The 15469-nt window shown below is 34.9% G+C and overlaps 2 long non-coding RNA genes across 3 annotated transcripts in view; one reads left to right on the top strand and one right to left on the bottom strand.

The window, feature by feature from the left end:
* LOC136838667 (uncharacterized) overlaps positions 1-6951 on the bottom strand; it is a 29806-nt gene extending 22855 nt beyond the window's left edge. Inside the window, exon 1 of the long non-coding RNA XR_010853076.1 lies at positions 6442-6951. This is a non-coding gene — a long non-coding RNA (uncharacterized lncRNA). The remainder of the gene's footprint in view (positions 1-6441) is intronic.
* Positions 6952-7816: 865 nt separating this feature from the next.
* The window catches only part of LOC136838671 (uncharacterized), a 526494-nt gene continuing 518841 nt past the window's right edge, over positions 7817-15469 (top strand). For both annotated transcript variants that reach the window (XR_010853079.1, XR_010853080.1), the window contains exon 1: positions 7817-7920. This is a non-coding gene — a long non-coding RNA (uncharacterized lncRNA). The remainder of the gene's footprint in view (positions 7921-15469) is intronic.

A 15469-nucleotide genomic window follows, 5' to 3' on the forward strand; every position in this document is an offset into this window, starting at 1 on the left:
AATCGGCTCAGCCAGTCGAGCTAAAGGGTCTTTTGCATGAAACCCAAAACATTCTTACCTGATCTGGAATCCTTTTTGGATCTTACTGCCGCCAGAAGTTGGATTCCGTCCAGAGAGCAAGGCTCTCATGGGTGTGCAGCGACGAGCAGCCTTGCGGAGAAAACCGCTTCAATTCAGCCAGAATGAAACAGAAGCGGCGTGAGGGAGCCGACCGTGTCTGGGTCCAAAAGCCCTGTAAAACGACAGTTACTAAAAATAAACACCTTTATGATATAAAGGTACGCTCCTATGCAATATATGTACCTTCATGTTCCAGAAAATATTAAAACCCGGGATTTAAAATAAAGAGCCCAAAGGATAACTCTTTATTCGGTTCAGGGAAAGACTACCCGCTGCTATTGCACTAATACTGCGCCGCATTAAACCCATCCTCAAGCGACAAATTGTCATAAAACTAAATGAAGTTGCAACACCTTTCACATTATGAATGTTTACCTTCAATAAAGGTAAAAGGTATGGAGCTAGTTGTCATGCACTAGCCTAATCAAATACGTCACAGAGAACCTCGTGTTCTTTGACAAAGACGTTCTAGGTTTCTAAAACCACAAAAAAGGTTAACTTTGCCTCCTCCAGGATTAACCTTTAACAATGACATCTAGGTTTTCTAAAACCACAAGGCAAGAGATTAGCTTTGCCTCCTCCAGGCTTAACCTTTGACAAAGATGTTCTAGGTTTCTAAAATCACAAAACAAAAGGCTTAACCTATCTACAGTAAGTAAGTTTTAATTGCCCCAACAGGACAGAGAATGTTATAATGTTTTAATGTTATATATTCTATAACAACCGGGCGTCCGCCCTCACAGGCATACACAGACAACCGCCAGATGTGCTGTACGGATACTTTAAACGTTAATTTACTTATATATTTACTTACATATTATCCACATAAGCAATGAACATTCCTTTTTGACAATCCACATCAAAATTCAACCATATTATTTCTGATAAATGTTCTATTGCAATAATATTCTCAAAGTATACCCCCATGCTCATTACCAAAAACTATATAAAAAAGTTTAAATGGCACCAACAGTCACGATGCTGTCATTTTTGAACTGCCAAGAAATATTGAGAGTTCTTGCTACAGGAACTTCAGATCATATCAACGATACAAGATTTAGTTGAATACATCACATCACCCCAAGTCATTCAATTGACCTTCGACTTCTAGAGCCTAGATGGAAGGGTGTAAGGAATCGTTTCAACAAATACCTTTCATTACCTGCACAAGCCACACTTCTATTTTGGTTTAAAATCCCTTTTTATATTCAAGTCACGGAATAGTCCCTTTAAGAAACAGCTATCAGTACGATCAAATTCTTACTAAATATTAAAAGTACGAAGTCTCGGAATAGACAAAAATTTTAGAGCCAGTCATAAAATTGTAACAATTTCGCTAAGAAATGTTATCGCTACTCCTAACTTGCTCGTTAGCGCAGGTTAGCAAAAAAGCTTTCGTTTTTCCCGCGTTCAGGTAGTACCCATCCCTGCAGGGCTACATGGACTAACTACAATTATTAATATAATGATGCTTAAAACACGTCATTTACATAAAACAAAATAGGAAGTGGGCTTTCCTATCGAACAGAATATAGAATTTAGGTCCAAGGTCCAAGCGCTGGGGCCTATGAGGTCATTCAGAGCTGACGCGGAAACTGGCAGTTAACAGTTTGAAAAGTGTAAAAGGAGGAAAACATCGCATTTGCTCTATGAATCAATTGTTAGGAGAGGGTTGAATGGAATAGAATGGAATATGTTATTTTGGCTCAAGACCAAGAGCTGGAACCTAGCGCTGAAAGGGAAACTGATAGTCGTAAGGTTTGAAAGGTTTAACAGGAGGAAAACCTCGCAGTTTCACCATGAAAAAATGTCAGGAGAGGGTGGAAAGTAAGATGGAAGAGTATTTGAACAGAGGTACAGTAAAATGAATGAAAGAGGTTGCAGCTAGGGGCAATGGACGGGACGCAGTAAAGAATCTTAAGTAACGCCTACAGTGCATCGCATGAGGTACACTGTAGGCACCACCCCCCTACGGAGGCTTCCCTTTCAGTCTATCCTCAGTTACAACCTACAGCCTTTTTCCTTGGTAAACGTCTTCGTCAATAATATTCCAATCACCACATTTACTTACCTAACATATGACAAAGAGAATACGTAAATAAAAGTTCATTCACCTTTATTTGTCACGAGTAGCCTTAGTAACTATCCCACCTTGATACCGCCGACATCCAGTTGTTTAAGTTACTCGAAATCTCACTCACTGCCAATACGCAAGGAAACACAATATAAATAAGTAAAAAATGCGCCGAAGTTTCTTCGGCGCAATCGAATTTTCTGTGCAGCGTATAATGCTGTATGAAACTCTCGGCCAAGCACCATGAAACTCAGCCGCGGCCCATGAAACTTTCAGCCACGGCCCGGTAGTGGCCTGTGTTGTTGGCACCTCTAACGGTGCCAGACGCACGATCCATGTCTAAACTCAACCTTAAATAAAAAAAAAACTACTGAGGCTACAGGGCTTCAATTTGGTACGTTTGATGGTTGGAGGATGGATGACCAACATACCAATTTGCAGCCCTCTAGCCTCAGTAGTTTTTAAGATCTGAGGGCGGACAGACAGACAAATAGGCATCTCATTAGTTTTCTCTTACAGAAAACTAAAAGCAAATACCTTTGCTACCCAGAAACACTTACAATATAAAATTACCGAAGAAGTTGGACTTTTCGAAAGCTTCGAAGAATTTTAGGCATGAACACTTATACATCCATCTCGTTTCGAGCAAGACAGGTGACTAAAACTCGCCTGCTCGATCAGTCGATTGGGCCAGAACCAAGCACTTCCGGTTAGCCTACTTGTCAAGTTACTACGAAACTACTACGGTGAACTTTGTTGGCTGATGGACTTACGTTACTTAAAGTACTTTTTTTGTAACATATGGTAAGGTACTTTTTATAAAATATGGAAGGATAAAATGAAACTGAAATACAAACAAGACGATATATTGTCTCAGTGTTTTAAATTTTGACAAACCGAAAAGTATTCTTTGAATTTTTCCAAAGTTCTAACCATGAGAGAGAGAGAGAGAGAGAGAGAGAGAGAGACTTTTCCGAGACTTTAAGAAAGAGAGTGATAAACTTTTCCGAGGTTGTAAGAGAGAGAGAGAAACTTTTCCGAGGTTCAAACTATTAGAGATGTAGACACAGAGAGAGGGTAACAAAAACCCATTAAATAAAATCCTTACCTAATCTCTTTTAAATTCGAAGTAATCCTGGATATTTTCCTTCGCAATCCACGGCTAATGACATAACAGGCAGGCAGGGCAAAGGCTTCGAGCTGTCAAAAACTTGCAAACGGCTGATGAAAACTGGAAAGCTTTCTCTTCATTTCCGATGAAAGATACAGAGCTGTACGACTGCAACAAAGCCTGTCTTTAACGTGTGCTCGAGCGCGCGTGCGTGTGCATATTTCCCATAAATATCACCTAAAGTCTATGGATCGTGTCCACCGATATTAGTGCAAAAATCAACACTATACAGTATGCAAGTGTCATTTTTTGCTTTAGATGGCCATGTTTGAAAAACGTCATATCATTACAACAACCGCCTAAAAAACAGTTAAAAATCGTCGCAAACCTGAGCTAATAGCCATGCCTCTAAGTAATTTGAGAAATAAAAATTCAGGTCTCACTAAAAGCCATCGTTCATTTTTCAGTAAGCGAGCAATTTACCCGTGATCACGGTTGTTACCTAAGTTCAAACAGGACAATAGATGAATTAAGTTACGAATTCGTGTTGATGATTCAGCAACTATTTGGCCGTTGATTACCAGTGTCACGCAAATTGAGAAACAGTATATAAACACTGATTTTTCATGGATTGTACGACACAGATGGTGACATTTGAGGGACGTATCACCTCAAGTCTAACCATCCGATTTCCTTCACTTGAATTTCATTTTATCGAGATAATTATCTTAAAATAGACCTATAACACTTTTTTTAATGTGGGGATTTACAGCTCAATCAATCGAGATAGTTGGCGCTTTGTCACACTACCCGGAATCATAAAAGACGGCCAGAGATCGTCTGTGTTGGTTTAAAGAACCAAGGAGTCCACATCAAGATTCAAGCCTCTTACACCCTTCAGCACCTTACTACACTTACGATACAAGCTCTATCACGGACCCCAAGCAAGAAATACTTTCAAGGACCTCAGAATTTTCACAGAAATTTGCAAAATCAGTTTTTGAAAAGTATAGAATGGTTTTCCAACTTCAAAGGACTTTACGATCTACAGAATTCTTGAGAAAAGTCCCAAAATTCTAAATTCTGTGGCCACAATACTTCTTTCCGATGGACATTTCTCAGATAATCTCCAGCACCTACGAAATCAATAATATCCCCCCAAAGAATGTAAGATAAACTGAGTTTAAATACTTTGCTCTTACCAGAATCTTTTTCTACAACCCAAGTTCTTGTTTACAAAAGGAACCACCCGTCTTCGTGTTTAGAACTACACAGAGCCTTCCAGTCAATATAGGGATACCTGAGCCCATCAAAGCCGTAGATATCGCCGGGAGGATGACTGTGCTCAGTGACGACCACGTCACATGGCTTAGCTTCGGTGCTGAGCGTCTAGGCCTCATATCTATGGTTTACGACTTACTGGTGCCCCTTTGATATTATAGCATTGTTTTTGTTAATATTATAATTATTTTTTCATAATCTCAAATATAAAATACAAACTGAACATTGGAAAGGAGGCCAAAAGAAAAGGCACTTCATATTTTCATTTTACACTCCCTCATTACTCCCTTAACTCTATCCATGCTTATAAAAAAAATACTGAACTATTTTTTTCACTTTTTTTTACTTTCACTTTGCAGTCTGTTTCCCTTTTGAGTTCAATATTTTCATTCTCAAAATAAATTATGCACCTAAAAAAAAAGTAACTAATTAAATCCTCCTGAACATCAACATTTTGGTCCTTGAAAATATCGAGAAGACTGGATACTGCCATGACTCCCGGCTTCAACGTTTCTCCGTGGGAAGTTTTGAATAACTCTTCCATATGTTGTAGATCTTTTTGAAGTTGTACAGAAGATCTATATAATATTTTTCTCCTTACATACTGTACATATGAGATCCAGTCCTCACTTGTTCCATCTATATCAGCTGAACCTAAAGATGGACACTTATTCCTAACTTATGTGCTATGAAGCCTCCCAAACAACTTAAAGACTCATTTTCTATCACAGATTCTGGCTCTCCCTCCATGAAATTTCCTATTACATCTTCCTCATTCTCAATCTCATCGGTTGCAGGTAGGAGACGTTTCATGAGATATGCAGAAAGGCTATACATATAAAGTACACACACACGCACACAAATAAATAGATATATACAGTATATTAGTATATTATATATATATATATATATATATATATATGTATATATTTTATCATTATCATTATGCTGCTCCTTACAATATAAATTGCAAAAGGCCTATTCATATGAATGAAACAATTTTTAGTAAATTTCTCTCTCTTTTTCTGTGTATATATATATATATATATATATATATATATATATATATATATATATATATGTATATATATATATATATATATATATATATATATATATATATATATATATATATATATAATTAACAATCATCCTCATCTTCCTAACCCCTTGATAAAAGTAGGCTTATTCATGTGCAAGAAAATCTCTCTCTCTCTCTCTCTATCCCTTCCTTTACCAAACAAATAACTGGCTAATTCATACACATGAAAACAATACTAATAAAATTTTGCCCTCTCTTGCTTTCGTGTTGAATAACATTTTCTCTTTGCAGTTATTCTAAACTAATATAGGTCTAAGCCTAATTACAATTTTGTCAATCTTAACCAGTGAACATGGGTTATTTACATTAGGAATTAAATGGAAGATATTACATACTGCATATGTTTTTTAATTTCTAGAATTATCCTTATAAACCTATGGTTCATTCAGTTATGCAAAACGCTTTCTCTATCTCTCTCGAAAATAACTGTCCCCTTCCTTTGCCAGACAAATAATAGGCCCATTTCATGCACATGAAAACAATTTCAATAAAATGTTCGTGTCTCTATCTTTCCTGTTAACTAGCATATCCTCTTCACAGTTAATCGTAACAACACATAGGTCTAGGCCTAATTTCAATCTTATCACCCTTAACCAGCCAAATATGGCTTACTTGCATTAGGAATCGAACGGAAGATATATTTATGCACTTCAACTGATAGAAGTATTCATATAAGCCTATAGTTAATATATTTATCCACAATTTTAGATGTAACAGGTAGACTAAAGCAAACTAAGTCAAGATGTCAAATACCTGATTCAACAGTGACACTGTCATGCAGAAGTAAACGTTGGTTCTGTATGGCATCATCCTTCAATTTTCTTTCATTTGCAGGGCAGTAGTTAGGCAATTCATCCCTGAGGTTTCTGGCATAATCGCTTTGTTGAAAATGAACCGAACGCACTCTTGCACTTTTGGTTTTTATATGGTCACTTCTGCAGATGTTCACCCACTTCCTATATATTTCGGGATCTTTAGGGAAACGATAAAAGCTAGCCTTGTCACTTCCAACATTGTCCCTTTCTGTGTTACAACATTCATTAATAGCACATATCACCACGGCAATAACGTACTAAATCCAAAAAAACCTCAAGAATTGTCACAAATTCGTGAAAACTCCTACCTAGCTGTTGACACGTGCAAGGTGAAAAAGGTACTGGCTTGCTCAAGCTCAACGGCTGAGCAAGTGAGGCTGTGAGCGGCCAACGATGAGAGTACCATGTGACTTAATACCCGGGAGAGTTGAAAAATCGACCTCTGCGTAACTCGGCCATCTTCTTATTGGTCCGGGTATTAACGATCTGGTTTACCTGACAGTTCACCGAATCTGGCGTTAAAACTTACATGTAGGCGACAGTTTGTGGGCTGAGTTAGTCCGCTCACCAGAACTGATGAACTAATGGCATTACCTAAAGTTCTTCCGACCGACTGACAGGTGATTGCATGTGTGGACGGGTAAACAACGATTTTATGACAGTTTGCCTGGGAAGGATTTCAGCCGCTCGGACCAGGATATGAATAAACTATGCATAGGCCTAGTTCATTTTATTGTTGGACGCCGCGGCGCTATTTTTAGACCGTTGCAAGTCCAAATCATGTGATAAAAATTTAAAAAATAAAAATTCCTTGCGATATAGACAATTTGGTATAGGCCTAGGCCAGTGTCCTGCCTTTTTATGAAAGGTGTTACTGGTGGAAATAGGCTTCACGGACCATTTCATAAAATAACTGAAGCAAACCCCAGTTCTAATTCAACATTATATTCATTAATATTGTATGAGAATGGACATCTCCCTTTAATAGGCAATATTTAGACCATACTTTGTTACGCCTTTTTCTTTATTATTTTTACGCGAAGTCGTGGGTGAACTGACAGGTAAACCTGATCATGAATACCCGGCTGGCTGGACAGCCTCAGATTAACGGATGTGTGCGCGCGTCTTCTGTGTACGGGTGTGTGTGTGTGCGTGAGTTTGTGTGTACCTGCTCCCCTGTGTTTGTGACTGTGTCGTTTATCCTGGGCAGGTGGGTTGGTTGGGGATGGGGGAGCTGGCTGAGGAGTCAGTCACTCAGTAATACTTAGAATCTGTGCTCGGCGTGTTCGGTGCTATAGTGCTCTGTTGACTGCTGAGCTGCTCGCGAGTCAGTCAGTATCTTTCAAACTCTTGTGGTTAGGTGTCGCGCTCCGTCCCGTGCCTCGGCTACACTGGCTGCCATTCCTTGAACATGAGGGTATGCTAACTGAAGTTATTTATTATTACATATATTTTCATGACAAATCTGACTGTATTAAATTTCATTAGGTATATAACAGTAATATTCTGTAATGTCTATGCGTTTATATTAAGCCAACAACGATAGCCTATGGATTAGCCTAATGGGCAAGAGAGAGAGGCATAGTACTGCAATAGGTTATGGATGTGTGAAGAAATACACTATCTCATAGTAACTCGTGAATGTGTATGGACAGCTTTAAAGCTCCGGCCGGCTAATGAAGAATTAGAGGAATTTATTTCCGGCGATAGAAATTAATTTCTCGCTATAATGTGGTTCGGATTCCACAATAAGCTGTAGGTCCCGTTGCTAAGTAACCAAATGGTTCTTAGCCACGTAAAATAAGTCTAATCCTTCGGACCAGCCGTAGGAGAGCTGTTAATCAGTTCAGTGGTCTGGTAAAACTAAGGTATACTTAACTGTAAAGCGTTCATTTGTGTGATAACGATGTGTTCATCTCATTTCCATACACTCCACAGTAGAGAGAGAGAAAAAATTTTGTTTTATTTCAGCATTTCCCCATGACCTACGCCATTTCGGGGACAATTTCAGGAAATGTATGAGTTTTTTAAAGGTTAACTCGTGGGTATGTTGCTAATAACATCAGTATTATGAATTTCTTCCATAATCGGATATCCAATATAGCCTAGGCCTAAATGTATTCCTTATAGTAAGGCAGAAGTAAACTTGCTTTTGCAGCCTAGTAGTAGAAGCTACTTATTTTCCTTGTCCGGAATAGATACTGAAGGATGTGTTTGTGGGTTTACTGTTTCCTAATCTGGCTGTCCGTTTTTTCCTCTCCGCACCAGACGTTGTTTCCGTCCTGTCAGTATTGGGATAACAGTAAATGCCTACAGTTTACTTACAGGCCCCATGGGCGTGTTTACTCGTTCTCTTTGCCCTTTTACGATTTCTTTGGACCTTGCTTTTATCCACGCCCACAAAACCCACTTTCATCCTCACGCCACTTCGTGGCTTCTTTCCGTGTTTAGATCGAATAATGAATGACCACAGGTTTTGTAATTTGTGGTATTATTATTATTATTATTATTATTATTATTATTATTATTATTGTCCGTTTTAACATCAGGATGATTTCTGTATCATAGTAAAGAGAGAGAGAGAGAGAGAGAGAGAGAGAGAGAGAGAGAGAGTGCAATTTATAGGCTAGGGTGTTTTTGTGGACTGCTTATCTTGAAGGGATTCAGTGACTTTTCTGTTTTTGTAGTTACTGATGTCCTTTTTGATTATTATTATTTAGATTTCTTTGGCAGGCTACTCAGCGCCTGCGCTATTGCCTGTAGGCCTATTGGGTGCTGTCATGGAAGTTTTGGATCATAGGTTCATTGGTCTAATGTATGCGTGTTTGTGGGTGTGTTTGCAGTATCATTCTTTAAGTGTGATAATGCATCAGTTTCTTCTAGAAAGTTTTTTTCTCAGTTTTCATTTTATCTTAAGTGAATTGCTTGTGAGGCATATTTTGTCGACCTTTTGCGATGTAAATATGATTCGAGTTCTGCTGTGGACTAGGCTAGTGTGTTAATGTCCTTTATCAAAACATGTGGGCCATCATAGGCCTATTTACCTCGCATGCTTGCTATAGTGGTCTGTTCGTTGTAGCTGGCAGGTTCCTTTATGAAGTATAATACTGCCCGCTTTTAGTTTTTGCTTATTTTTATTTTTGTTTTGATCATCCTGCACCGATTGTATGCTAAGAAATTTGTGCAAACTACATGACTGAAAAAATTAAAATAAGATATATATTTCGTAAATGACAAGCTCTTTGTCTTGTGTGAGGATAAATGGGAACAAGGATCTAAATATATATGGGACTAGGATCAAATCCATTTTACGACATGTTTTTAAACGCAATATCAAGACGTAGTAAACACGTACAAAATATTTCATTTTACAATGTATATCAAGAAATGTAAAAGTCACTGACTCATAACGCAAACTACTGTAATATTACATTTTGTACAAATGTTACGAAAATCGTCCAAATAAAAAAAAAAAAAAAAAGTCCCAAACCACTCTTAGTGTCTATAGAAGAGAAGTTCCGCCTTTATTTCCTTAACTATAAGACTGACAGTTGCGATTTACAGCCTTAATTCGTTGCTCGTTATAACTCAGTCCGCATGAAACCCAGTTTGTTCTATTACAGAACCCGGAACAAATTAGTAACGAGATTATATATTTTAGTAGGTATATATATATATAATGATATATAAAAAGTATATCGCCGCGAGGGTTTTATATATATAGATATATAAATATCGATATAATTTTATTTTGTTATATCTCTTTGTCTCAATTTTCAATGATTTAAATAAATAAAGTATGACAATCTTGTAGGTTTTAGATCAAGGAATACGAATTTAAACTGAGAATGGTGATAACTTCGACCGTTATAGTTTTTGATATACGGGCAAAAATTCTCTGATATAAACACAAGTGGTTAGGGTCCTTTATTTCCCCCCCCTCTCTATTTTTAAGATTTTTACAGTGTTTGTATAGTATATCATATTGAATTAAAACAATTTTTAAAATACATGGTCTAAATACTCTTTCGTTACTTTGTTTGATCCTAATTCCATACAATTGTCTTCACATAATGATTTCAGGAGCATGATGTGTGACGTTTAGAGAGAGAGAGAGAGAGAGAGAGAGATCTGCAGTTAGATATAGGCCGTTATTTTGAGCTGGCTATCCTGAAGTCATTATATGACTTTTATGTGTTTCTATAACAAATCCTGGATTTCCTTCAATTATTCATGCAATGACTTACAGTCTTTGTTTTCTGTGCATATCTGTTTTCTCCATAAATGTCCATTTCAGCCAGACTCTACTTTCCAGATCCTCCAAAAAGTCATGCAAGACTCGGTCTACTGTTCTCAGTCATTTTACCATCCGTAGATGTTATTTGATAATTTATCTTCTCCGTATGTTCAGTTATTTGAAGTACCTTGCTGGATGCTTTAAACTATTGTTAGGGATGATATTGTTTCGTATGTATAACTAACAGCATATGATAAATATATACATATATATATATATGCATGTGTGTGTGTGTGATACACACACATCAAACGGTGAAGGCGGACCATGAACATCTGAATAGTCATTTGATTACATGTTTATTCTCAGGTCAAAGACAATAATCCATGATTACTTTCTCAGTGGTTCTAGAATTAAAATCCAAAAGCAGTGACAATAAAAATTACAGAAAAATATACAAAGTCAAAGTCAGAACATAAAAAGAGACAATGCGAGTGCAAAAGGGTTTACACAAAGGACATCTAAGATAACAGGCAAAACACTGAGAAATTAATTGACAAATAGAACATATAAAAAACAGCAAAAAAATTTATTTATAATATATGTTTTAAAACTAAAATTTAAAATCACATTAGGAAAAATAAATAAATAAAAGTAGCTGACATGGATGAAGCCAACCATGTCATATGAGCACAAATACAGAAAATGAGGTCTTTCAAGAGAAACAAAACAACAAAACCAACGACAGGCATAAAGGAACAGCCTCAAGTCATTTGAGTGTTCACAGCCTTCCAAACAAGTCTGTTTTAGTGGATCAGAGACTCGAGTATTGGCAGTCCCAGCTGGCCAGAAGTTCGTCCAATTATGCAAAAATCTTTGTTTTCAATGGGAAAATTTTGCAAAATTTTGTATGACTTCTGATGTTGGAGTTACCACTGTTGAGATTTTTAAAACATAAATATTTTAAATATAATTTTTTACTTGTCTTTTTATATGTTCTATTTGTTTTAATTAATTTCTCAGTGTTTAACCTGTTCACAGGTGTCCATTTCTGGTAAAATTTCAACAAGAAGAGTCGATGGTATTTTTTATGCATTCTGACTTTGCAGGCATATATTTTTTTTTTCTGTAATTTTTATTGTCATTGCCTTTTTGTTTTTTAATTCTAGAACCCTGATGATATAATCATGGATTATGAGACAGTTGGGAATAAACATGTAATCAAATGACTTTCAAGAGTATTCCTGTTCACCTTCCAAGTGTTTGATGTCTTTATATGGGCATTCCTGAATCCCTTGCTCATTGTACAAGGTTTGTGATATCCATATAATATATATGAGACCAGTAAATATCTGATGGTGTTATATTATAACTGGATATACACAGTGTCTAATATATATATCGGCAATATATATATATATCAACCTGGTTCACAATAAGATATATATGATAATAGCTCAAGATATTCTATATATTATATATTATCATATATATAAGTATTAATAAGCAGGTAATTATCCTATATTGTATGGTGCACCTATATGGTGTGTCACTGGATGAGTTATATATATATATACAAACAGGCAATCAGCAGAGTATATCTATATTATTTCCAAGATGGAAGTTTGCATATGGAACAAGTGCTGCAGCCAAACAGCATTCCTTCAAAGAACTTATCATACTGTCCATTAGAATGGATGGGAAGGTAAACCAACATCCTAAAAGTTGATAAATTAAAATAAAAATAATAATAAAGGATTGAATAGATAAAAATGTATTAAGATGCAGTGGAGCATCATGTGGCTGCAGGAAGAGTAACTATCTGCAAAAGAATAGTGTACAAAGTTACTGATGCAAATAAACCAAATGTAACATCGTTTATATGTTTGAAAATAAAAAATAAAAATAAACCAACTAACTGTAAATGAACGATGGGTCAAATTAATGAAGAAAAATGATTTGATTTATTGATTTATTTATTGATTGATTGATTCGAAAGTCTATAGTAAACAATTTTTGGTAAAGTTATAGTTAAATGGTTAGAAAGTGTTGATTTAAAGGCGGAATGGAGAGAGTTTTTGTATAATGTCGATTTAATCCATCGTTCATTTAAAGTTGTTAATTTGTTTTTCGGGTTTATTTATTTTTTTTAACATACATATAAAAAAATAGTTACAGTTAGTTTATTTAAATCCAGTAATTTGACTAATTGTTTCTTTCTATGATGTTACTTGAAATAATGCAAATTCTAAAATTGGCATTTTTGGACGCCATTTTATATATTTATTCATTTATTAATTTTTTTTCTTTTAATTCATGGGGACTTTTCTTTCTGTATTTAGGAAAGGTCTTCTCTTACTTCCTATTGAGCAAATTTGAAGCTTGAATTACTAATTTGTTCCGGGTGAAAAGCTTGTTCCCTATGACTATAGACTCAAAAATCTGAAAGCCAGTCTGTTCTGCAGAATTGTGTGATTGTGTGTGTGATTATATTTATAATTTAAAATGCATAGAACAGGTAAAATATCTACGAAATATATAAAATATAAAGATTTATATATATCGATAAAATATGAAGGAAACAACAATGATAAATGAATAAAAGTTTTCAAGAGAAAAATCTTGAGTTTCGGGATACGAATTTAAACTGAGCGCTTCTCTCGACCAAAGAACTTATTAGGATCCTGATAAAAGAATATCAAGAGCCAGAGGGTCCTTTAAGCCTCTAAGAAGATTTTTACAGTGTTTGTATCCAGAGAATATTGAATTAAAAAATTTTTTAAAATAAAGGCCTAAATACTCTTTGTTACTTTGTTTGATCCTAATTCCATGCAATTGTCTTCACAGGCAAAATGATTTCACCACCAACGATACAGTCTTTACGTTCCGTAGCAGCCATGGCGTAAATCACAGTTGATATAGGCCTTTAATTGGCTGCTGATATCATAAAAATTCATAAACGACTTTTATAAGACGTCCAGTAAAAGTCCTGAAAAATTTCCTTCAATATTCATGCAATTTGTTGAAAGAGTTTGTTTTTGGCCATAAGGATTTTCCATAAATGTTTATTGAATAGTTCATGAATGAGGGAAGAGTTCCATGAAAGATAATTGTTTTAATTAAGGTAGTATTTTAATTTTATATGTTATTTGATAATTTATCTTACTCTTGTTTTCGTTTTCATTAATATACTTGATACTGGTTTGTTTTCATTTTAAGAATGATTTCTTTATGGTATGTATATAATATGAATATATATATTTATTACTATATATATGTTATCATTTGTGTGTTTGTTAGTCTACATTTTACATCAAACTGGGAAGGGGATGTGAACACTCTTGAATAGTCATTTGATTAGTTTATTCTATTGTTTTTTTTAATCAGAATTGTTGAACATTTTTTATTTTCACTTTTAAAATGTATTGACAATAAAAATTACAGAAAAAATATACATTGTCAAAGTCAGAACATAGTCTTGTCGACAATCGACTCAAAAGGAATATTTTATTCTCAAGGAAAAAGGAACAGGCAAAACATTGAGAAATTAATTAAATAGAACATATAAAAACAATAAAAAAATTTATTTATATATATATGTTTAAAACTAAAATTTAAAATCACATTAGGCAAATAAATAAATAAAAGTAGCTAAGGTTGATAGCCAACCTGTCAGTAGGTCACAAATACAGAAAATGAGGTCTTGGAGAGAGAAACAGAAATTCAAAAACATTATTATTACGACAGGCATTTAGGAACAGCCGAAGTCCTGTGAAAAATGGCAAAATTATAACAAGCTGTTTTATCATCAGAGATCCGTATCAATTAGTCAAAGCGAGTAAGTTCGTCCATATTATCAAAAATTTTGTTTTAAAATGTTTAAATTTTTCAAAACTTTTTTTTGACTTCTGATGTTAGTGTTCGGAGACAGAAAACGAAATTTTTAAAAATAAATATTTTAAATATAATTTTTACTTGTCTTTTATATGTTCTATTTGTTTTATATCAATTTCTGAGATGTTTAACCTGTTCCTCAGGCAGTCCTTTGTGTAAAATTTCGAGAAAAAGTCATGGTTGTTCACTTTATGTTCTGACTTTGCACAGGCCGATGTTTTTTCTGTAAGTTTTATTGTCAATTACTTTTTTTTTTCGCTTCACAGGTGGCCTGATGATATAATCATAGATTATCTCAGTTCGATGAGCATGTAATCAAATGACTATTCATGCGCATTCTGTTCACCTTGTGGGAGGCTGATTCAACATTTTTTTTTGCTCAGTATTATTATCCGTCCCAGAACAGATATGTATATATCAAGAACATATTAGTGTTTATATAAATTGATGATATATAATATATTTACTTATATTTTTAATAATTGATATATTATTCAGAATAACCTTATTCATATGGATTTTGCCATTTTTCCACAGTTGAAAAATAATTGTGTTCATTAAGAAGGTGAAAGTGGCAGCATCATTCCTGAATGTCTTGTGGATTTCATTGGAAAATAAAAAAAATAAGAAAGGACTGAATAGATAAAAATGTAAAGGCTAGGGAGAACAGATTAGGGTAGTAATATCTGAATGTTTTATTACTGGTTATAAACCATATATAACAAGTTTATATGTTTTAATAAAAATAAATAAAATAAACGAAATAATGTAAATGAAGAATAGGTCAAATAATGCATCTAAAAATGATTATCATCATATATGCAATTCATTTTTA

The sequence above is a fragment of the Macrobrachium rosenbergii genome, chromosome 5 (assembly GCF_040412425.1).
Source record: "Macrobrachium rosenbergii isolate ZJJX-2024 chromosome 5, ASM4041242v1, whole genome shotgun sequence".
Taxonomy (NCBI): domain Eukaryota; kingdom Metazoa; phylum Arthropoda; class Malacostraca; order Decapoda; family Palaemonidae; genus Macrobrachium; species Macrobrachium rosenbergii.